This window comes from Pogona vitticeps, chromosome 2 (genome assembly GCF_051106095.1).
Source record: "Pogona vitticeps strain Pit_001003342236 chromosome 2, PviZW2.1, whole genome shotgun sequence".
Taxonomy (NCBI): Eukaryota; Metazoa; Chordata; class Lepidosauria; order Squamata; family Agamidae; genus Pogona; species Pogona vitticeps.
Window position 1 is genome coordinate 139,283,778 of NC_135784.1, and position 24,166 is coordinate 139,307,943.

General features: G+C 41.5%; 1 protein-coding gene and 1 long non-coding RNA gene across 5 annotated transcripts in view; one reads left to right on the forward strand and one right to left on the reverse strand.

The window, feature by feature from the left end:
* The window catches only part of ASPSCR1 (ASPSCR1 tether for SLC2A4, UBX domain containing), a 103,821-nt gene that overhangs the window by 3,612 nt on the left and 76,043 nt on the right, over positions 1-24,166 (reverse strand). The window lies entirely within an intron of this gene.
* Positions 9,790-14,281, forward strand: LOC144586286 (uncharacterized). The gene is made up of 2 exons (XR_013541025.1): positions 9,790-13,404; positions 13,449-14,281. It is a non-coding gene; the product is annotated as an uncharacterized LOC144586286 (long non-coding RNA).

Genomic DNA, 24,166 nt, shown 5'->3' on the forward strand with positions numbered 1-24,166 from the left:
TCTGTGCCTATACAGAAGTCATCCAGAACATCCCAGATCTGAGCTAAAAAGGTGGTTGTGGCTCCTGCCCTCTATTGCACATAATCTTGCAATGCCAATATCGGCTCCACTCAGTTGCCATTCACTGTAGTACAACAAAAGCAGAAGCAGACACCAGAGAGGAAGTGGGTGGGTTGTGTGAGTTCACAGTTGATTACCACAAGAACCACACCTACTCATGGCAATTTGTTCTTCTTCACAGTCTCTGTGAGTCACAGTAGTAAGCTGCCTTACAGATGGAGGGTGGTGCCAGGTAAAGATAAAAGATAGGACTCTTTTGACAAAAAGAAGCATTAGCCTGAGCATGAGTATCTGTGTGGTAAGGTAAAGGTAAAGGTTCCCCTTGACATTTAGTCCAGTTGTGTCCAACTCCAGGGGGCGGTGCTCATCCCCATTTCCAAGCTGTAGAGCCAGCGTTTGTCCACAGACAGTTTCCATGGTCATGTGGACAGAGTGACTAGACACGGAACACCGTTACCTTCCCACCGTGGTGATACCTATTTATCTACTCGCATTTTTACATGCTTGGTGTAAGGAGCTGGGACAAGTGACCGGAGCTCACTCCGCTGCGTGGATTTGATCTTACGACTGCAGGTCTTCTGACCTTGCAGCACAGAGGCTTCTGCAGTTTAACCTGCAGCGCCACCACGTCACAAACATGGAGGGCTGAAGCCATGCAGCTAAGTGCCAGATCTCTGGCAGAGGGATCCTATAGAAGGCAGCCACTGAGATGGGCTAAGTCGAATGACTTCTGACTTTACCAGGGAAATGGAGTTTGCCCATTTAGTATGCCAATTAAATACAGTCTACAGCTCTTTTTCCCCATAACCAACAAAAAGGGTGATTGATGGAATCTGGCAGTTCATGAAATATAAAAAGCAAGGGCAGGACAAAGATCCAGAGTGTGAAGATAATGCTCTAACAGGATCGAAGGAGTTTGGAAAAAGGAAGGTAAAACTATATTCTGGTTCAAAAAGAAGGGAGAAATGACTAGAAAGGAAGGGGATTTCTGAATAGAGCACAACCTTATTCACGTGAAAATTCAGATAAGGTGGGTCAGAATGAAGAGCATGCAATTCCAATGCTTATGTACAGAAGTGACAGCAACCAAAAACAGTTGTCCAGGAAAAAGGCACTATTCCCTAAATGTCTGAATGGTGTTTGTGTCAACTGAGAAAGGATGGTAGACAAGGACCATGTAGGCAACAGCAGATTACTTTGAGGTCTGATTTTTTTCAGGCCTTTCAAGAACTTCTAAAAACAGAGATTTGAAAAGAGTGTTGGCTGGAAGAAAGAATAATAATTATGTGTTGATGTAGCAGCAAATTACAGTTTAAGAAAATAAAACAATAAACCACAGCACTTCAGGGTTAGAAGGAACTGCAACATTTGAGGAGCAGTATGTTGTGAAGTCCTCTCTCACTAGCAAATAAGCAGAAAACTTTCCACTTTCATTCATGAGAAATAATAGCAGAAGACTATCTAGCAGTCTAAAGAACTGACACAACTTCAAGAGGAATCAGTGGGGAAATCATTTTCTCTGCACTATGGGACAAACCCTAGATGTTGTACCACTCCACAATGTTGAGTAATTGAGTCCAGCTATAACAACAGATGTAGATTTTGACCATGGAAGAGAAGGAAGAGAATGATCAACTACAGTTGTCATGGCCACCATATAGCCACCAAGTTAGCTCAGGCATAATATCTACAAAGATGAGTGATGGCCCTAATGAGGAGAAGCTGTGGAGGAAACATATACAGTACATCATTCCAAAGTCCCATTTTACCAGGAAAGCATCGTCCAGTGATCTGTGACCAGTACCTGCTCTGGTGTAAAATCAGCAACATTTTGTGTTTGACTCAAAGGCAAACATATCAACACTGGCTCTCCCCTCTCAGATAAGGAGGTGAAAGACATCTGGTTTAAACTCCCACTTGTGCATAGAACTAGCTGAGAAAGTTTGCCAGGCTGTTCCTGTCACTTGCAAGATGTACTGCAACCAGTGATGGAACAAGCAATGCACCAGTTCCATAGCAGAATGGTATGGCAAAGTAAGACAAACAAATATGTGCCACCCTATTTGTTCATATAATACAAGGTTGGTCATACCATCTGTCACAATGTAGTCACAAAGTGCCACAAAAGGCTGGAGAGCTTTGTGGATGCCAGTCATCACTAGGATACTAATACTATAATGAAATTCCTGATGAAGCCACTGCATTTTCATTTGGAAGTCAAGGCAATGAGCACTTCAGCCTACTGTCAAGGCATCTGCGATGGTGAAAAGGTGGGAAGAAGAGAAAGAGCTGAGAGGAAACTACAGAAGTTGAAGGAAAGAATAAAAAATAATACCTCATACTAGACTTCTGCCCCTTCTTCAATGTTGCAGGCTAGTATGTTTTCACCAGACTATCTTGATTTCTAGAGGAAATAGGCTGAGTGTTGGTGCAAGACATAGGGGCTGGGAGTGTGGTATGGGAAAATTGCTGAAGTGGTTTCCTCCATAATGGCTGAAAGAATTGAATTGACTGAGGATATGAATGCAAGCCCATTGGATTTTTCTTGTCTTCATGAAGTCCTTAATATCATCAGGTCCTTTCATGAGGAAATGAAGGGCACTGTAGTTTTCGATGGCTCAACATCAGATCCCTTTGACATTCGAAGCGGAGTAAAACAAGGCTGTGTCCTTGCGCCGACCCTGTTTGGGATCTTCTTTGCTGTCATGCTGAAGCAGGCCTTTGGAACTGCAACAGAAGGTGTCTATCTCCGGACTAGATCAGATGGAAAGCTCTTTAATCTCACTAGATTGAGAGCGAAGACCAAAGTACAACTGAAATGCATGCGGGACTTCCTCTTTGCTGATGATGCAGCCATTGTTGCCCACTCTGCTGAAGACCTCCAACAACTCATAAATCATTTTAGCAAGGCCTGCCAAGATTTTGGACTAACTATCAACCTGAAGAAAACACAAGTGATGTGCCAGGGCGCGGACTCACCTCCCTCTATTACTATCTCCATGCAAGAACTGGAGGTTGTTCATGAATTTGTGTACCTTGGCTCAACAATCTCTGACACTCTCTCCCTAGATGTCGAGCTGGATAAATGCATTGGGAAAGCAGCTACCATGTTCTCTAGACTCACGAAGAGAGTATGGCTTAATAAGAAGTTGACGGCATACACCAAAATCCAGGTCTATAGAGCCTGTGTCCTGAGCACACTCCTATACTGTAGCGAGTCCTGGACCCTTCGTGCACGGCAGGAGAGGAAGCGGAACACCTTCCATATGTGTTGTCTCTGACGCATTTTTGGTATCACCTGGCAGGACAAAGTTCCAAATAGAGTAGTCCTAGAATGAGCTGGAATTTTCAGCATGTATACAATATTGAAACAGCGCCGTCTACGTTGGCTTGGGCACGTCGTGAGAATGGCTGATGGTCAGATTCCAGAAAATCTCCTGTATGGAGAATTAGTGCAGGGAAGCCACCCCCGAGGGAGACCACAGCTGCGTTACAAGGACATCTGCAAGCGGGATCTGAAGGCCTTAGGAATGGACCTCAACAGATGGGAAACCTTGACGCCTGAGCGTTCAGCCTGGAGGCAGGCGGTGCATCATGGCCTCTCCCAATTTGAAGAGACACTTGTACAGCAGACCGAGGCAAAGAGGCAGTCCTGAAACAAGCAAAACCAGGGACCTGGACAGGGGACAGATAGGATTTATCTTCAGTGTGGAAGGGATTGTCACTCTCGAATTGGCCTTCTCAGCCACACAAGACACTGTTCCAAGAGCTCCATACAGTGCATGATACCATAGTCTCTTGAGACTGAAGGATGCCTACACACTACATGAAGTCTTTGCATGAAAGTTCCCAAAGGAACTGCTGGTAGGCAGCTACTGTAGCCTTATAGACAAGACAAACAGGTAGTTCTGGCAAGGAAGTGTCTCGAGACTGATGAGAGGGTGATCATTAGCAATGCCAGTTGACCTGAGAATCTATATGTGAGTGGGAGGCATGACCAGAATTAGAAGAATGTCCAAGGTACTAAGGAGAGTTCTGATGGTTCAGAGTAAGAAGAGCCAAAGCAATCCCAAGAAGAGTGTTGGTATCAAGAGGTAACTGGTAGTGGTGCTGAGAATATCTAATATCCCAGCCTTCTTAAGAAGAGCCAGAGTAGACAGAAGCTTTCATTTCAGGAAGGCTTTCCCTTAGGAATCTGCTGTCTAAGAGAGTTTTTTAAAAATAGCGCTGTTTGCACTTTTGTTGCTTTTAAAATTTGTTTCAGTAATCCTTTTATCTATTATTTTTAATATATTTGTTTATTTCTTTTTAAATGTTCTAATAACTTATTGTTTAGCTTTTAATATTGTTTCTTTTTAACAATGTAAGCTGCCTTGGATCCTTTTCAGGAGAAAGGTAGGGGGGAAATATTGTAAACAAAATAAATAAATGCATTTCCTCTATACCAGTGACAATGTTGAGGTTCGCAAGGACAACTGATTTCACCACAGTAGACTTCTGTGGTGAAATTTCCAAGGAAGTTCATTCAAGGATTTCTCCTTCCAATATGGAGCCCATATACATGACATCCTCTGTCAGGGAAGTCAAAGGGTGGACCAGTATCCAATCAGAAGGTGCAATCACAGGAGTAGATGAGATTGAGGTCAAAGAACATGCTGAAGTCAAACGTGAGACAGGTGCGGAACCAAGCATTCAGTATCACGAGGAATGATTAAGTGAGAAATGAAGTCCATTCCATAGTTGATACTGATAGAGACATCATAAAGGATTCTGGAGCCAGAGAAACAGGATAGAAGAGAAAGCCAACTGCAAGGCTGTTATCAGAAAGAACTGATCAGAGGATGTTAAAGCAGATGACTTTTTTGGCTTAACCTTGGCTTTAACTATTTTATTGTCAGAAGATGCCTTATGGCCCTTTGAAGTGTGTTTCTTTGGCTCTGGAGGAGAAAACACACTCCATAGTGTTGAAGGTGGGGATTTTGATGTCAAAGGCTCAATCCTGACATCAACACAGGCAATGAGGTTGATACTGACTGAGCCAAACTGGATTTGTGGGTTGGCGAGAGTGACTGGCGAACAGCAGGAGTTTTACAAATGCCCACTGATGGTGAGTGGAGTGGCTGGTTCTGCAGCATTAAACAGTTTCTCCCAAATAAAATGTCTTAGCTTGGACTGTCTGAGTTTAAGACCCTGCTTTGTGAAACTTCTACAAATGATACAGGACTGGGCCAAATGGGACTCTCCCAAACTGGCAGAACCAACTAACAGAAAGATCCAAGTTAATAAGTCTTGAGGAAAATTAAGGAAACCCCCTCTCATAACATATGAGAGAATCAAAAGAAATAGTGAAGTGGAAAAGAAATCTGAGAATGGAACAAGAGTTTATAAGCACAGCTAGTACGAGTGTTCCTGCAATGTCGCTCTGGCGGTGGATGAAAAGGAACAAAGGGGAAATATTTTATCCCCAGTCAGTCATTTTTGAGATAATGACAAAGAAAATATGTAGATGCATTGAAAAATCTAAAGCAGCCAGTCATGGTCACAGGGATGATCACTGAATTACTCCTAATCTGGTATAAGGTCTAAGTATTTAGAAAGTTACTGTGAATAGTAGACAGGTATGCTACCAAGTTCAATACATATTTAAGAGAGAAGTTGCTGAGAAAGTCTGATATCAAAATCTGCCTTCTATATCAAATGCTGAAAGTTACCGACATTATTTATTTAATTAATTATAAATATTTATATAAAGAGAAATGTAGCAAAGCCCATGATTTATATTTAAGACTATTTAAAACAAAGTTGGAAAAGGGAATCAGAAGTCCAGATCTATCACAGACAAGAAAAATTTATTTAAAAGAACAATAACAGAAAATCAGCTAAAAGGCTTAACATGAACTAGAAGCTAGAAGGGGTACTAACATGTCCAGTAGCAGTCTGGTTAACAAACATAGCAAGGAAAAAAAGGTCAGAAATTTGAAATCTTGCTCAACTGAGAAGCAATTCTTGCAAAACAAACACAAAACGATAAGGCAAGCAAAAATAAGAGAAAAGAACTGGAAGAACATGAAGACAATCAATAAAATTATATTTTAAATGTGTTAAAAGCAAGAAACCAGGCAGTCAGGCAGTAGGACCATTAGATGGCAAAAAAAGTGTGAGGGCTGCTTAAAAGAAGAGATTATAAAATGGAACAATTGTTTTGGTGTGTCCAGATTTACTATAGAACATACTGAATATCTCTCAAGTAAAGGTTAGAGAAGGGGACATTACAGCACTGATAAACTTAAAAAAAAACCTCTCAGGACTGAAGGGAGTATACGCGAGTGGTCTGAACAACTTGCTAATCTGTCTTCTAATACATAGATATTATTACTAGATCAGGATTCTTTAGTGGAAAGAAACTACTACACCACTTACTTTTTAAAAAGGGAATGGAAAAAGGAGCTAGATAACCTGCCATCTGTCCTAGAGTAGATTATTTTTAAACTCCCAAAATCAAGTCTTGCAGGAGGAACCGCATGTATGGAAGTGCTGCCGTGTTAAATGTCTGGCATTCTTAATGTGTTAATGAGCAAGCAAATACTGTAGGAGTAATCCAGTAGATAACTTTAAATTTGACATTGAAAAGGGATTTTGGCAAAGTCCCTCACAAAAGTTCCTCATTAAAACTTATTCATTTGTGACTTTAAATATTTTCTTAATTAGATTGTACCCTGTCTTATGAAAACTTTATGTGCTGAAAAACGACATGGAGATAAATTTTAAGTTGTTCATGAATAATCTGGAGTTGGGATGAGCAGTAAGTTTGCCAAGGATGACACCAAGTTAACTAGGGTAATGGAAACCTAACTCCAGAATAATTTATCTGAAATGGATGAATAGGCAAAGGGCAATGAGGTTCAAAATGAGTGAACACCAGAGCAAAACAAACAAAAAACAACAACAACCACATACTATAACTTCATAAGGCTGGACTTCTTACACTTCCCAACACAGCGCTTCATTATTAGAATTCTCAATAAATAATTTCTTGATCTGGTCCAAAGCCAAATTACTGGTACCAAAGAGGAAAGGACATCCTACATTCATTTGTATCGCAAACCTCGCTACTTCCATTCTCTGAGGTTTCTGAAGCTAGTTAGCATCAGGATACTGGGAATAATCCAAGCGTAACAGTAAATACTGCATTAATTGGAAAGAAAAACCTTTATTGCCCTTTTCTCTACAGAACTGAAATGGGCACATGACAAGCACAGAGACTGTAGGGTGGGTGGGTGCACGCCAAGTGGCCAACAACCTTTATTTTCAAGAAAATATTGTCTGCCTCTCAGATTCTAGTGATTGTGTAGTTGTTTAATGGCACCAACATGTTCTCCAAGCAATAGGAAACAGTATTTATTAGTTTCTATAAAACATTTCCTCTCACAAGCAATGGGATTCAAGGTTAACTGCTCCACTATAAGCCAGTCACAATGGCAGTTCACTGTGTATGTTTTAATTTAAAAAGTACCAGTCACAGTTAAGGACACACACACATACACACCCCACAAAAGCTCTTACAAAAGCTTTGATGTCTCTGCTGCCTTCATCTGAAGGAATCCCACTCTTTAGGAAATGGATTAAAAGAAGAAGAAGCCTCTCCCCCCTCACATACACACTATCCTTTTCACGCCAGCCACAAAGTTGGAAAATGCAGTTTTTGTAGTGTGTTAGTGTTGGAATTTTTTAATAACCTCCCCACTTTCCCCCCCCTCCTGCCCAATTATCGTGATGAATAATTAACATTCTGAAGGAGATAACTAAGCACAGCATCTCAGAGCTCAAAGCCCTTTAGTTCAAAGCCCTGCCCTTTTCTCTTCATTCCTCCAGTTGCTGCCACTAAAACTTCCTTGTCACTCAAGCTCTGGGCACACACATCAAAGCTTCATGTGGGAATGGCCTCAAGGGGTCACAGAAAATTCATGGCAGGGTCTATGAGGGAGGCACAAAGGAAGAGGGAGAGACAGAAGAGAGGAACACAGTCCAAGAATGAGACACAGAGATGCGACATAAACCCTGTGGTACACGAACACACACACACACACACACACCATGCCCTGATAAGAGATGCTTCCCTATTTTTACTCACACATTCACAAATAGGTCCAGCTTTAGCTTTTAAGCTCCTCCTCCCCAACCAATTCCCACCATTGGCAAGACATCAGTCCAAATCTCTTTTAATTGGAAGAGACTTAAAGGAATGAGACAGCAGCTCGTGAACACACAAAATTCAGCCGCCTCCTCACGCCTAAATTTCCCCCCACCCTGCCAATGCAATGTCCCCTCACTTGCCCGCCTTTTCCCCTTCCATTGATTTGGCCAATAAAACCTCTCTGCACAAGGTTTTATCCATAGCTCTCTCCTCTTCCTTCAAGCTAGGCATGAGGTATGCTCATTTGCGTGCCGCTTGTCTGCTGCTCTCCCTCCCTCCTTTACATATTTTACTGGAAAAGCAAAGGAAAAAAAACATGATTAAAGATCAAAAGAGTACAAAAGATATTGCTCAGTATGGCCCATGAATCTCCTAAATTATAACAAGTATGCCATAGGTAAAAGGAAAGTTAAGGGATTTCTAAGGTTGTTTTGGTTCTCTGGGTCAAAATATATTTCACAGATACATGCTTTTGAACAAATATCCAACTTAGAAATATATAAACAGCCTTCTTCCACTACTGTTTCTCCTTCTTCCATCCACCTGTCCAACCCAATGTACTTAAACTCTGTATGTCCTTAACACTGCTATGCATAATGACAAGGTTTTATAGCATTGTTATGTCATTTTCATTCTTCATCCATGGGACAGAACATTAAATAAAAATGGAATATTTGAAGCCATTTCCTTGAGGCCATTTCTGATTTCTTCTCTGGCAACAACTGTTTCCAAGTTGTGAGTCATTTGCTGCTGCCTCTGTGTTATGGATGCTTTTGGCTTTTGACTGCTTGGCCCCATTTCCTCCTCTTTTCCGGGACACTGCATTAAGATCAGGAATCCTCCAGAGCTTTTAGAGATCACATTGTCACTGAGGTTATAGTTTCAATTAATGACTTAAAAGCTTTGGGGCTTACAAAAAAAAGATGTCAACATTCCAAAATGAAAGTCCAAGTTAGAGAACAAGCAGCACTGCAAGCTGTCCAAACACTAGGTTTCAGAAATTCCATACAGGGCACAGTACATAGGGATGTGTGCTATTCGACACTCTAGCAGAATCCAATACCATAGAGTCCCAGCTCAATCCTATTTGTAAAACAGCAGGTACTATTTTTGTAGAGGTAAAAACTGAACCTGATGCTGCATTCAAACACAAGGAGATATCTGCAAATCAGTAGTACATTTGGGGCGCTATCTGAAGCAAACATTTATCCACCTCAATATATCTATAAAATAGAATCTCAGATTATCTGCCTAAACAGTGAAAACTCAGCATGAACAGTTGCAAAACTGATACTCAAAGAGATTAAACTAACTGGCCTGGTCACAGTTAGAATATGGCAGATTTGCACCATCAGAGCATCTCAGCAATGGTTCATCATAGGTTTTTTTTTTTATAGAAGCCCTGGAAGCACAGCACATAAACAACAAAACAACGTAAGAACTGCCTTGCTGGATTTGACTGGGCATCCAGCAAATCCAGCACTCTTTTTCCAACAGCAGCAAGTCAGATGTACAGTATCTGAAAGCTTACAAGCAGAACATGGGAATTAGTGAGCATGCTACAAAGTTAATGTGGACATCTCTGTGACAGATAAGGAGCTTAGGTGACCAGACAATTCATTTGTCAAGGTCACCAGACACCACAGTTAAGAATGTTGATACAGATTGCTCCTCGTATACCTGTGCCATAAAGAAAGCATCAGTTAAGAAACTCAGAAACATGTCATGAACTACTGAAAAGTGAGGATGCAGGACCTGAAGAACCACAGGGATGAGGCATCAAAAACAAAGGCCAAGATTGCACTGCATTGTCAGTACAACAAAAAGCTTTGTGCAAGCAGTGATGGCCATTGAGAAAAGGCAGCTTCCACTTCTGCAGTGAGTTTGGAACGCTCCAGTACACGACTAACTACTATAATCTATTTTACAGGTGGTTTGACACAACAGAATTCTAGCCACAGTGTGCTAGAAGATGGCTAAAGGGTACATTAAAAGATTAAGCCACCCTGCTGCACACCTCCACAATACTATATTGCTGTCCAGAACATGATGCTGTTATGCAGCATTCATTCTCCTTTTTATGCCACTACAGACAAGTTGAAACATCACTTGCAAAGAGGGAAATGAAGATGCATTGGGATTCATTGACACACCTGGCAGGCACAAAGTAATCATTCCCATGGAACAGAAAATACAATCCTATCCCTCAGCCTCGACTGATTGAGGGAGGGAATTCTGATAGGCAGTACTAACTGTGAGCTTTCATTCACAAGGTGGATGCCTGCCCATTGTTCCCAGAAATGATCAAAAAGTGTGATTTCAATTTGATCCTGGGGGAGCAATAAATTGCCCCCCAAAAATATTCAGCAGTGTAATGCTGTAAACTGCCACTGAAAACATACCAAGTTCAACAGAACTTACTGGTATGCATATATAGGAGTACAACATTACAAACAATTATTTGGAATCCGTGTTTCTGGTCCTTTAAAATGAACGGCAGATGAAATGCAACCAGCTCATAAACTACAAATGAACAAAATGGGATGGCAAGTCTCAAGATTTACTTTTATGTCTGAAAACAAGCCTACAAATTGACAACAAAAGAAACCCACCCAAATAAAAACCTAGTTATTCTGGAAATTAGAAAATTGTTTCCAGAGTGTATAAAGCTCTGAAAGATATATGGGCAGCATCCTACAGCTTACTATTAGAGCAAGCATCCATGAAGTTAGCATGAAGATTCAGGCCAGAAATATGAAAATCAGAATGGTTAGAATAGCATATTTCCTCTCTTGGAGAAGAAACCACATCCATACTTCTTATTCTAAAAATTAAGAAACTTAGTGTTCATTAGAGAAATACAATGAGATAGGAAAAACAATTTAAACATTCTAGTTCTAGATAACTGAAGTGGAAATTCAGAGAGCATGGCTGCTCCTTCGTCTCTTGAAAACCAAAGCAAGATAGTCTACTCTCAGAGACAAGACAGAAATGTGTGCAGAAGGGACATAATGTCAGCAACCCTAAGACTATCAGTATAGGTTGAAGGAAGCCAGTGTAGATCAGACCAAACAAACAGTAATGTAGGAAACTTGAGGAAAATTTTATCTCTCTCCTCCTCCTCATGCAAAGACATGTATCTTCTTCACTTCAGTTGAGTTAATCCAGTCTCCTCCAAGCTGCCTTCTCAATAAAGCTTGCACTCAATTTACAAGTAGTCTCACAACTTCAGGTGTCTGATCTTGCCCAACAGCTTGGTTAATGCATCAGCTATCATCTCTTTAGTTAAACATTAATCTAATTCTAAGATTGCTCTGCGTAGTTCCCACAAAGTGGTGCTTCATTTATGAATTCACTCCTTATGTGTGAGTCATATGTAGGCTTCATATGTAGGCTTGATTGTTCTCAAGAACAATCTGGTTCAGTTATACTTAGGGTCTAGAAATAGTTGGCATAGCCATAGCATTTGTTTGAACGCTTCAGAGACTTAAACATAGTCTATGAAGTATGCAAGCTATAGAAGCTAATGCCACTATTTCTCGTTTTCAGTTTGTTCAACAGACAGCTGCTGGTTCTGAGTAGGACCAGGTTCTGCTAACTTTTGATCTAAAGTGTCACTGTCCAAGTCAGCATCTGTGCACCTTAAGTATGGAATCTTTAGCTGCTGACAGTACCCTCAATGCAGTGCAATGCCCTTTAGATATCTTGACCGGTTCATAGCTTTTCTTGGTAACTGGTCTTCCTACACAAGTATCCCATTATAACAGCCTCACCTGTATTTACAACAGTATTTAACTAGAGAATGTTCCTCATTGTTTTTCTATAGTTTCCACTGTCTGATTGTGTTGAGCTGGTTTTCAATATCCTACTTCTGTCTGCATAGACTTCTGTTAGGCCTGGTTTTTCATATAAGCTCCTCAATCTTTTGCTTCTGCGTTTATTATGAAAGACAGTACGATCAAGTCTTCTTGATCAGTACAAATGCCACAGTAGTAAGTGACATCTCCTAGACATTTCATTTCTACTTCCTTGTAACTGACCAGTTCTTTGCATTCATCTGGATTTTCCTAGACCAAAATTAAATCATTTACACAAGTCAGAATGCAAGTCCACATCATTTCTGCATCTGCTGTAAAGTCATTGGATCTGCTTTGTCTTGTTCAAAGCCTTCTCTCGTTAACTTCTGCTTCACCTTTTCACTCCATACTCTTGTAGCTTATTTTAGTCCATAAATACTTTCTTACTGTTTGCATGCTAGTTTCTCCTTTCCAAGTATTTCAAATGCAGATGGTTCTTGCACATAGATATATTTTTGTATCTTGCCAGGCAGGAAAGCTGTCCATAGATCCAGGCACTCCATATGCATCTTTTTGTCAGCTGCATCAGCCAAAAGTATTATGATTATGGTGTGCTTGACTACTGCTGCAAAGGTCTAGTCAAAATCTTCACCATATTTTTATAACTAGCATTCAGCAATTCGCCTTGCCTTTTATCTCTGGACATTGCCTTCACTGTCACACTCTTCTTGAGGATTGTGACAACTTGGCCAATTTCTGGGTCTTGCTGCTAAAGAGAGCATCCTGTTATTTTCTGGCTGCCTTCTTCCTCTCGTAAGCTTCTGCTCTGGCTAACTCATCAGCTTTGTACCATAGGGTAAGTTGAGAACTCTCATCTTCCCTTGCAAGATAGGACAGCTGTGATGCTGGTATACCTTTGGTTGAGTGGATTGACTGGCTTATTGCCTCCTCTATAGCCCTTTCTAGTTCTGCAGTTTCATCTGAATTTGCACTTTTCTGGCTCATACTCCTCAGCTACTAGTACTGGCATGCACTGTAGTGGTCTCTGATCTCTGTACTGTGGGGGACAGTACCACTGTTTCTTCTATTTTCTCTCATTTTTTTTCCATCTGGTGTACTTGAAAAGATGTACTTTCTAGTTTGTGTGGGCTCCTACCTTCATTAAAGTAGATAGCTAATTGTAATTTTCTCTGTTTCATGATTAATTACTCAATATGCATTTGTCTTTGTAGAATATCCTACTAGTATTTTATCTTTAGTTGTTTCTTCCAGTTTGGATGCGTTCTGTTCTGGGACAGAGTTTGTACAGCCAAACACCCTCAAGTGAACAATATTCACACCCCAAACTATATAGTGTCCTACTTGTTGCTTTGGTTGGTACATGGTTTTGTAGGCAGGTGGCTGTAGATGCTGATTTTTCTTCACTATCTTGCAAACAGCTTTGCATCTTACAGCATATGTCTCACCATTTATATAAGTGTGCAATTCTTCATATCCCTCATGCCATTCTTCAGAGGACAGTAAAGGCATTATGATGTGATACAGTATTCTATTGCTTGGTCATGGAGGTATTGCTAGATTACCAGAGAACTGCACTGCCCTTTATTGTCTATGTTAAGTACTTGCCACTTTCTCTAGATTTTTTAGTTATTGCAATAACCAATGTTCCCCCTAATTTTCATCCCCGCTACGCAGGAGCCACACTTGTCTGTGCGTGAGGGGCTCGGTTTCATCTGAAGCCTGGAAGTAAACAGACATCGACACAGGCTGCTGCTGCACCTGCTAATGGGGCTCTGTGCGTCTGTGTGCACCTTAGAGGGAACGTTGGCTACAACATATTCTTTAAGTTTGTCAAGTTCACTGTATATTTTGAAAAATCATCAAGAAAAATAAGCATACTCCTAATTCCTTTTTAGGATATGACTAGCACTGGGCTGCAAATACACATAGCTACTTGTATTCAAATCCCTGTGGGTATGAATATGAATAGCGGCATCACAGTTGCTATGGAGGCCCATTCCCTCCCCCCCAAAACTGGCCACTCCACTCACCATTCACAGTGCTGCACTTGGCTCCGTCATCATTGTCGTCATCATCCCAATCATGGAAGGAGCCCAGCCAGTTCTTCCCTGTCTCTCCGCACAACCAACCACAGTGGCAGAGGCAGGACAGGGCTCATCAGCTGATGAGTGGTTAGCTGCATGGGGAGGCAAAAAAGAGCTGGCCAGGCTCCTTTCGCGATTAACATGACAATGATGATAACGGAGCCAAGTGCCATACTGTGAATGGTGAGTGAACCAGCCGGGAATGGGCCTCCATGGCACATATGGTGCTGTTATTCATATTTATATCACTAACTGCAAATATCTCTGTGTATCAACTCTGGGGGATGCTTTGTCTTCCTTTCTCACTGCTTTACAAAGGAAGTCTGCTACACTTGGTTTTAATGCAACATGTTTGACTACTGCTTTGCAGGGTGCACTTTTCATGCCTTTGCTGAACTCCACTTTGTGTAGGTTTTTTCCGTTCAGAAATATCTTTGGGATCACATCTGCAACTGCATTTACTACTGATATAGCCTTTCACTGCATTGTCTCTTTCAATTCCATACCATTTTTCATTCATTCATTCATTCATTCATTCATTCATTCATTCATTCATTCATTCATTCATTCATTCATTCATTCATTCAATGTATACCCTGCCCATCTAGACTGAAGTCTACTGTATTCTAACCGAAGTCAAACATGTCCTTTGTTTTGTAGGTTCTTTGTGCATTGTCATAGCTTAATCTCTTTCAAATTAACTTCACATTCTCTATATGTAATCTGACTCATCGTTGTAAACCAATTTGCCAAAGCTGGTATATACATCAAATCATGAAGCACATTACTGAGCTTGCCTCACAGGTCAACAATGTTCTATCAACACTTTATACTTTAGTATTCTGTCATCAAGCATACTTTCATCTATATTCTGTTCCAAGGTGTATGAAAAAATATTTATCTGCAGTCATGTTTAACTGCTCCCTAATCCAAATAGAAAGTCTGTTCTACCCACTCTGTACACATCACATTTTTGTGGGTGCCATTATGACTCTTAATTTTTCTATTTGGATTTTTTTTTCTTGTGCTTTTGGACAATCCCGTTTCCAGCATGAATTGCTACCACACAAAAAGCCTTGGCTATTTTTAACTTTAACACTCCTTTGTCTTTTCCAAACCTCTTTGTATTGTTTCTCTTCAGAATACAATTTGTATCTGACTGGCTGTCCCTTAGCAGCTGCAGTGAAGACAACAGCAATATGTATATCTTCATATTGGCTATCAATTTCTGCCTCTCTTTTAAAGGCCTTTTACAGCTGCTATGATTTGACTAAAAGTCTCTAATTTGTTCTGTGCCTCTATGATGGAAACAATTATTTCAAGGGATTTTGGAAGTGATCCATCGAAAGCTGCTATTTTCTTAGTCTTAGGGTGTGACTACACAGTGGTGGAAATGTGAATTAATTCATATACTGTACAGTATTAACTTAGATAATCACCTGGCAGATATGCTTTGACTGTATTCCTGCATTGAGCAGGGGCTTGGACTTGATGGCATTGTAGGCCCCTTCCAACTTTACTTTTCTATGATTCTATATTATCTTGCACACAGGCAGAGGAGTAAAAACCTCTAACTGCAGATGTACTGAAATTCCTGTAGGTGGCACAGTTCAAAAGAACTGCCTTAAGAAGGCTTTCCTTCTTCAATTTACTCATTTCCTCATTTTATATTGTGGACCACAGAGCTTGATAAAATGTGAAATGAAATAAAATACGTCCAATGAGAAGTTGCTAAACAATAAAAAAAGAAGTTTATAATCATCATCTTAGAACTGCAGAGCTGGAAGGGTCCTCTAGGGATCATCAAGTCCAGTCCCTATCAAGGCGGCACAGTGGGAATCAAACTCCCAGCCTTAGGTTCCACAATCAGATACTTAAAACACTGAGCTATCCAGCAGTTATGACCTTCTTATCTGAGGTAACACTGAGCTATCCAGCAGTTATGACCTTCTTATCTGAGGTATCAGACAACCTTTTCAGTCTCTTGTGTCCCTGAACAGTTGTTACCTATCTGAGATAAAATAATAACTTAAGAAGAAAAAAGGTTTCCTTCATCTTCAAACGTGTATAGGACCGTGAATTGCAAAAGTCATAACTTGTGCACCATGCTTGTATTGCCCAGACTTACAGCATCAAAAGCTAGCTTATTTTTGTGATGTTTTAGTGGTCTAATAAAACAAACAAAGAAAAAACAATTACAAAACTGAGCTTGTTGTACTTTAGGCACATCATGAAAAGACAATAATGATAGGAAAAACTGAAGCCAGAAGGAAAAGAGGGAGACCAAATATGTGGTGGGTTGAGTTCATAAAATAAGCAATAGGCTTAAGTTTGCAAGAGTTGAGCAGGACTATTGATGATAGGGCATTCCAGAGGTCACTTATTTATAATTAAAGAGGTGACTTGAGAGTACAGAACTACAAAAGTATTACCCATCCTTGCCTTTAGATTGTGTAAAAGGACCACACAGTTTTCTTTTTTCCCCCTTTCTTTTAATTTGCTGTCAAATTATGCAAGCTACACTTGCAGAAATTTCCTCTTTTACACAATTGTTAAAGGTACAGGAGCCTCATCTTTTGTGTTTGACCACTCTACTTGTGTTTCAAAATTATTATCAACTATCCCAAGCCAACAAAAAAATGGGAAGCTTGAACTGTACTGAGTGAAAAAGAACCCTTTGACTTATCTTCATGGTAATCCTCACCAATACACATTATCATCTTGATTTAGAAAATGGAAGAGAAACATGTTTAGAGATTTCCAAGTTCTGGGCTTCTCACACCAGTTCCAGAGTACACAACAACAGAAGCAACATTAATATTGTAGCATTTTAAAAGCGCTTTAAATTATGCCAGCACTTAACAAGGGGTATTACACTACTGGATTCAGACTGTGGCTTGATCCAGGTGAAATGAAAGTACACTCTGCACCAAGCTCTAACAATCTCTAGCTATAAAAGTTGATTGAAAACTTGTCTTCCCAGCGTGCAGCTCCCACAGTCTCCCATGGCTAATGGTACAAATTTATCTAATGGAAAATGAAGTCACTTTTCACAGAATCAAAAGGAGAAGCCATTGGAAATGTGCAACTCTGAATATGAAAGGTGAAGAAGGTAAAGCTCATGCCAAGTTAGATGAGCAAATTGTAGGAATGCTACTTCTTTGGAATATAAGCAGAACCCTTTAGCCAGCATCTGTAGTTCAAAAAGCAACTTACCCAAGATCTGTAAATGAGTCTTGTATTCTATTTTATCAGTACATAGGTTACAATGACTTTGCTTCCACTGAAACAAACAGTAGCGACTAGCCAAAATGACATATATCTGCCTGGATTTTTACATTTCTTTTATAATTTATAACTTCTCCCCCCTGATGTCCAAGGCACGTTATACTCCTGCAACAGAAAGATGGTACATAAGCCTGCAATTCACTGTGCAGCTAGTCAGCTTGCCAAAATTGTCTGGGGGCTTTGGGATCAGGCAGAGACTGTTGTCTTGTGGGGGAGAGCTACAGCTGCCAAAAGGGGAAACATTCTTTCCGTTACATGAGCTGAAATGATTCAAGTGCCACAGGTTCACTGTTAGCTTGATGTCTGAAGATTAATAAGTAAATGAGTGCTTCAAAGGGAACATGCACATGAAGGCAGAAATCTAAGCTACAAGCATGAAATAACACACAATGCGCGTGTGCGTACGCACACACACACAAACTGCTGTTTCTTCACCAAACACGGAAACCAGCACTTGGAAATTTTAATCGGGAAGCTAATGGATCAAAAGCTTCTCTGACAAGAGGCAAAGACCATCTCCGGAATGGATATAAACACAAGCGCCACGGTCAAAGGGACATTGCCTAAATGGCCTTGCTTCATTTAGTAACCAGGAACAAAGCTTTCGAAGCTAAAGAGACTGATCAAACACAGAGGGAGCCTGAGGCAGCTGCAGGAGAGAGACAAGTCTGTTACCTTCATCAGATAAGGTCTGAAAGGGGAATGTTCACTCCCAAACCAAAATAAGGCAAGTACAGATTCCTCAGTGCCAATAGTAGTACTGCACTACTGAAAGTGGTTGATATAGCATGATTAAGATGGGGAATCCAAGAACAGAAAGATAGATTTCAGGAATTGACATGAGGGAAAGCCTGCCCGAAGAGCCAAGTTTTTAAATGGCTCTTAAAAACACCCAGCGAGGGAGCCAGGCAGATCTCTGATGGAAGGCTGTTCCATAGTCGAGGGGCCACTGCCGAGAAGGCCCGGTTTCTTGTTCTTTCTTTCCGGGCCTCCCTCGGCGTTAGGCCCCTCAACCGACCCTCCAGGCTATGCCGAGTAATTCGGGTAGATCTGGGTGGGAGAAGGCAATCTGCCAAATACCGAGGTCCCAAACCGTTTAGGGCTTTATACGTCATCATTAAGACTTTGAAGTCGATGCGGAAGCGAATGGGCAGCCAGTGTAAGGCAGCCAGAGTGGGAGAGATCTGCTGGTGTTTTCTCACTCCACTAAGAAGTCTGGCCGCCGCGTTCTGCACCATTTGAAGCTTCCGCATCAATCTCAAAGGTAGCCCCACATAGAGCGCATTGCAGTGGTCTATTCGTGAGATTACGAGCGTGTGGACGAGAGTAGTGAAGGACCCCCCATCAAGGTAGGATCGCAGCTGGGCGATCCGCCACAGATGAAAATAGGCGGAGTGGACCACGGACGCCACCTGGGTTTCTATGGTAAGGGCCGGGTCCAGATGTATCCCCAAACTGTGGACCTCACTCCGTGAGGTGAGAGACACCCCCCCAAAAGAGAGGGAGTCTCCCAAACCACCAATGGGGAGGCACTCACCCTCAAGGCTTCTGTCTTGTCCAGGTTCAGCCTCAACCCATTCAGCTGCATCCATTGCAGTACGGCCTCCAGGCAGCGCTGAAGGGACAGAACGGCATCCACTGAAGTAGGTGAAAAGGAGATTTAAAGCTGGGTGTCATCAGCATACTGATGGCACGAAGCCCCACACCCCCTGATGACCCCACCCAGCGGCCTCATATAGATATTAAGCAGCATTGGGGAGATAATCGACCCGTGTGGAACCCCATAGTTGAGACTCCACGGGGCCGAGGAAGTGGTGGCCCAACATTGATCAAGTGCTTTGTCCACTATATCTGGTGTCACAGGCTGAAAGTGCTCGAGTGTCACCGAGCAAGGCGAAGCGCTAGACATCTCTACTCGATCCATTGCATTTAAAGAAGGAAGGAGATCCCAGCGGATGGCCTCCACTTTTGATTTTTAAAATGCTGCAAATTGGTCAGGTGATATATTAGAGGGAGATATTAGAGGGAGGCCTATCACCCAGACCAATTCCGGATAGATCGCAAACTATATGGAATAATTCCGCCTGCTGATTTGAAGCTTTGCTTATCTGGTCAGCGAAGTGTGATTGTTTAGCAGCCTTCACCTTGGCCAGGTAATGGTTAGTTGCAATCCTGACAGCTTTCTTATTATAATCCGTCGGTTCCTCTCTCCAAATGCACTCTAGCCATCTCCTAGATGCTGAGCTCCACCGGATTGTTTCCCAATGGTGACATGGCCTGGCACAGCTTTTCTCAAAATTCTGGGAAGTTTAGGACACAACTGGGAAGGTTTCTTTTTCAGATATAACTATAGGGTATCTTCAACTCCTTTGAAGATGAAATCCCAGTTATATGTCATCGTTCCCTGATTCTGGGACACTACTTTGCAGCCCAAACTCCAGAGATTTGTCACCTGGCCTTCCTTAAGTCATACCAGCATGTGTTCCCGGGATAAGAAGGTAGGGAGGGAATGGAGAGAAGCATATCTGAAAGAGCATGTGAGTTTAAAAAATACAAAGAGTCAGAGCTGTAAGGATCCCTTCGATGGAATACTGCTGCTGAGAAGCCTGCAACTGATCAGTTCTGCCCTCAAGAGCACTTTAACATAATTGACAGGACATGGGGAGATGGCATCCAGCACAAACAGCAATAACAAAATATCAAAGCAATGCCTTGAAGTCTTTATGGGTTCCAAAAACTCCATGTTGCTACCAGTCTGCACATTTGCCCTCCTGTAAATACTGCACACACACATTGCAGGATGCTCGGTTCAATTGCAGCTCTTTCTTTCTAAGGCAGACAAACTGACATTTGCTTTCCCAGCTTTGATCCCACAGCCTGAACCTCCCCCTCACACTTCCCTCTGGCTACACTGGTAGCTCTAGGTACCTTTTCGGACTCTAAGGAAAAGAAGCATCAGTAATTTGTTTATTTATTAAGCTTGTATTCCACATCTTTGCCAAAAATAATCCTGTAATTCCAGCATTTATTCATATAATTCTCTGGAGATCAAGGCTCCTGTTGGGCAAACATTATGCCTAATGCAGAGACCCAAGCCCAGTAGGGTTGGGGTGGGGGTACTCCAAAAACCAAAAGGGATCAGATGAATGTCATCTAATTAAACTCAGGATATGATGGCCATAACCATCACTGACTACATTACAAAGTTGGGATTCCTGGAACAAGCTGTATCTCCTCTGATTAAAGAAATGTACAGCAGTTGTTGTGCCAGCCCCGAAAAAATAAACAGACAAAATTGTAAGATTTTTTTGGACACATTTATTTCAGCACAGGAGTATATGAGTTTTGGATCTCGTAAAACTCTTCATCAGGAAAGAGTAAATGGAAAGGTGGTAAAGTCTCAAGTACAGAGTGATGACTCTTGCTCAGTACAAAACTGGAAATGTGTGTTGTTGATTAGTTTGTTTCAAGTGCACAATCCAAAGCACTTTGAAGGTCACACTTACTAATATATTAATTCTGTAGGCCACAGATAGAATAGTATTTTTGTTACCATATTAACTTCATGTTTTCTTTTTTAAAATCCAGATATTGATTCCCTTTGTGTACGTGCATCATGGCATGCTCTTTCTTTCACACCCGTTTCCCTTGGCCTTCTTTCCTTTCCTCTCTGCACTGTCCCGTGTACATTCTTCCTCTGCTAATGTCCTCCTTTCCTACCTCTACTTTTCTACATGTCTCCGTGCACCCATGCCCCACCCTTCAACCTCCCTTTCTCTTTTCAACCACTTTTTCAATCCTATAACATCAGTCTCTTGTAACTGGATCATCCCAGATTTCTCTCCTTCCCATCTATCACCTTATCCTTTTGCCAGTCTTGCTACACCTTACCTCTGAATCAAGCATTTAAAATTCTTATAGCTCCCCCCACATTTTTAAACTCTGCTTCTTTAACTCATAATACTGTACCTTATTCTTTAGTGTTCCTTGCTAAGTTTGGTGGTAAGAGCACATCAGATTTTAATTTAACAGGATTACAGAAACATTAAACCAAGACATATGAGAGACACCAGGCTAAGAAAGGGTGGGCTCGCTCCTTCATGTCCTGGCCCAAATCATGGCACTGCAGAGTCCACAAGTTCAAAGATCTGTTCATTCAAGCTCCAGGCCAGACATTCCCTGATGATCACATCACTTCAGCTATGATCCACTAATGCCATCAAACCTGCCTTAGCATTCAGATGGTCTTTATCACTACCTAGTGTTTTCACTGTGTCCTATTTGTTCCTTTGTTAGACAACCAATATTACATTAATTCAGAAGTCTTTATGTAGTTCTCAACATTGGTGTTCCAGAAGTTTTGGACTTCAACTCCAAGAAGCCACAGCCATCATGGTTAATAATGGTCAAGGATTCTAGAAGATAAAGTCCAAATCACCCAGACAGCCAAGGATTCAGACCCACTGGTCTTAAAAGATCATACTCTGTTTCAAATATGAAAAATGGCGAAGTATACCATTCAACAAGATTGGTGGGGGTGGGGTTGCATCTTCACTTCTGTCTCCTTGCACATGGACAACAGCCCAGAGAAGTCTCAGTTCCAGTTCTTACATTAGTTACATTTAGTCCCCAAAGTAGGGCTTCACATATCTATTCCCACGTCCATGATTTTACTGCTCAGCAAATAATGCAGGAAAATGGCCCTTCACACTGGTGCCGAGACAGATCCAATAAAACACACAACTCTTCCTCTCAGGAACCCAGGGGCTTAGGCAAAACAGCACGATTAATACCAGAAGCCTATAAAAAGGGCATCCAATAATAACAGAGTTGCCAGGGACATGAAAGCTGAAGCAGCTTCTGCACCCATTTCTCTCCAGAAAAGAAAGCCCCCCTTCAGCCTTTGCCAAGCTCTCAGATCTCTGGTGGCAGGGAAAAGCTATCCAGTGGAGTCTACATTAACTTAAATCAAAAAGAAAATGAGTGGCATGGGTGGGGGTCAGAGAAGACTGCAAATGAAGGGAATCTGATGATGGAGGGCAAAATGCCATCCAAAATCAGCCAATCCAAACTAAAAAAGGTAACAGCAGCTACAAGTTATAACGACATGAGGAGCGCATGGGTGTAATGTATTTTGTGGGGAATAAGGAAGCAACTGCATGATTACTTTTGATGCTCCTAAACAGTGTACAAGCCTGTCATTGTCCCTTCCGAAAAAATACTGGGCTGGCATGGGCACCAGCTATTTTTCCATCATCCAAGGAAGAGTGGGTGCAGTCTGGGTCTTATCCTGGCTGGAGATATTTGGAAGGTGAACTGTGAATTTGGAAGCATTCCTAGTACTTGAGAAAAATGCCAGATCAGCGTTTGCAGTAAAAGTACTGTAATTTTCAGGGTCTGTCCATACACACGTTTGCCAGCTGGAGAGATTCATAATTCATCAAGCTTCTCCTGGTGGGTGAACACTCCAGCCAACCAACTTAAGTAGAAGGTGAGATGCTTTAAAGCAGGGGTCCCCAAACCCCTGTGGCCTGGGCCAGACTGGGCCGCGGAGGCAGATCTCCCACTCCCCCTGCACACACTCCCCTCCAGCCCCTTTGGCCATGCACGTGAGTGTGCACGTGCCCCCCAAGTGCCCACCACCCCTTTGCACCTGCACACAAGTGTGCATGCATGTGCATGAGTGTCCTTCACACATGCGTATATGAGAGTGTGCCCTGCCCATTCACACATGTGCACAAGCATAGGGGGTGCCCCGGCTTCCCCGTACATGGACCCTGTCCTCCCCCAACCACTCCATGGTGTCAAAAAGGTTGGGGACCACTGCTTAAAGCTAATCTACTCTCAGGCATGAGTTTTGTTTTTACTCACAGATATATTCAAAGCAAGAGTAAGTTGTTCTCAAGACTGGCATGCAGGGGCACTTACATATGAACAGGAGGAGGGTTTCTATGACATTTCACATTTTCTCTGCAACCTATATTTGAATCCATAAGCAAGTTCAAACATGTTTATTAGTAATCTGGCCTTTCTCACCAAATTAGTCATAAACATGTTCAAACACACACATAGGCTCAAACATAGGTTGCAGGAAAAATATGAAATGTCATATATGAATATGACATCCCTGGTTCTATCTGTATGTGGATCCCACATTCACTGCAGAGGAACCTGCTCAGCTAGATTAACAGCTGTCTGAACAGTATTGACATGGCATAACACAGTGTCACAGCATTCCAATGTAACATTGGGAAGTAAGGAATTATCTATCCAAGACTCATTCATATAGACTAAGCCCCAACATCTTGAATACCCACCTTCTGTATATTATTGGTTTATCACAAATCATATTAAGCCTTTTGAATAACTATTTTTGTTAGGAAAACAGTGAATGATAAATCCTCAGTAGTAAAAACTACAGGGTTTTTAAAGCAAACATTATCAGTGATGATTTACATTTTATTAAAGCACTGGAAGCATACATATACCTATAGCTATTCTGAAAAAGCAGTAATGTTCAAACTTTGGAAGTCTGGGGACCTCAAAGATTGGCTTCATCTTTTTTGTCCTTCTGCAAAGATCATTTCAGACAAGCTTTTTCTGAGTGAATGGCTGCCAAGTGGATTTTTTTAATGGACTGCTGTACCTTACTGCATTTGAATGTGTTTTTGTGTTGCTGTGTTTTTTGGTATTGTATTCACTTACTAATCTTAAATATTGTA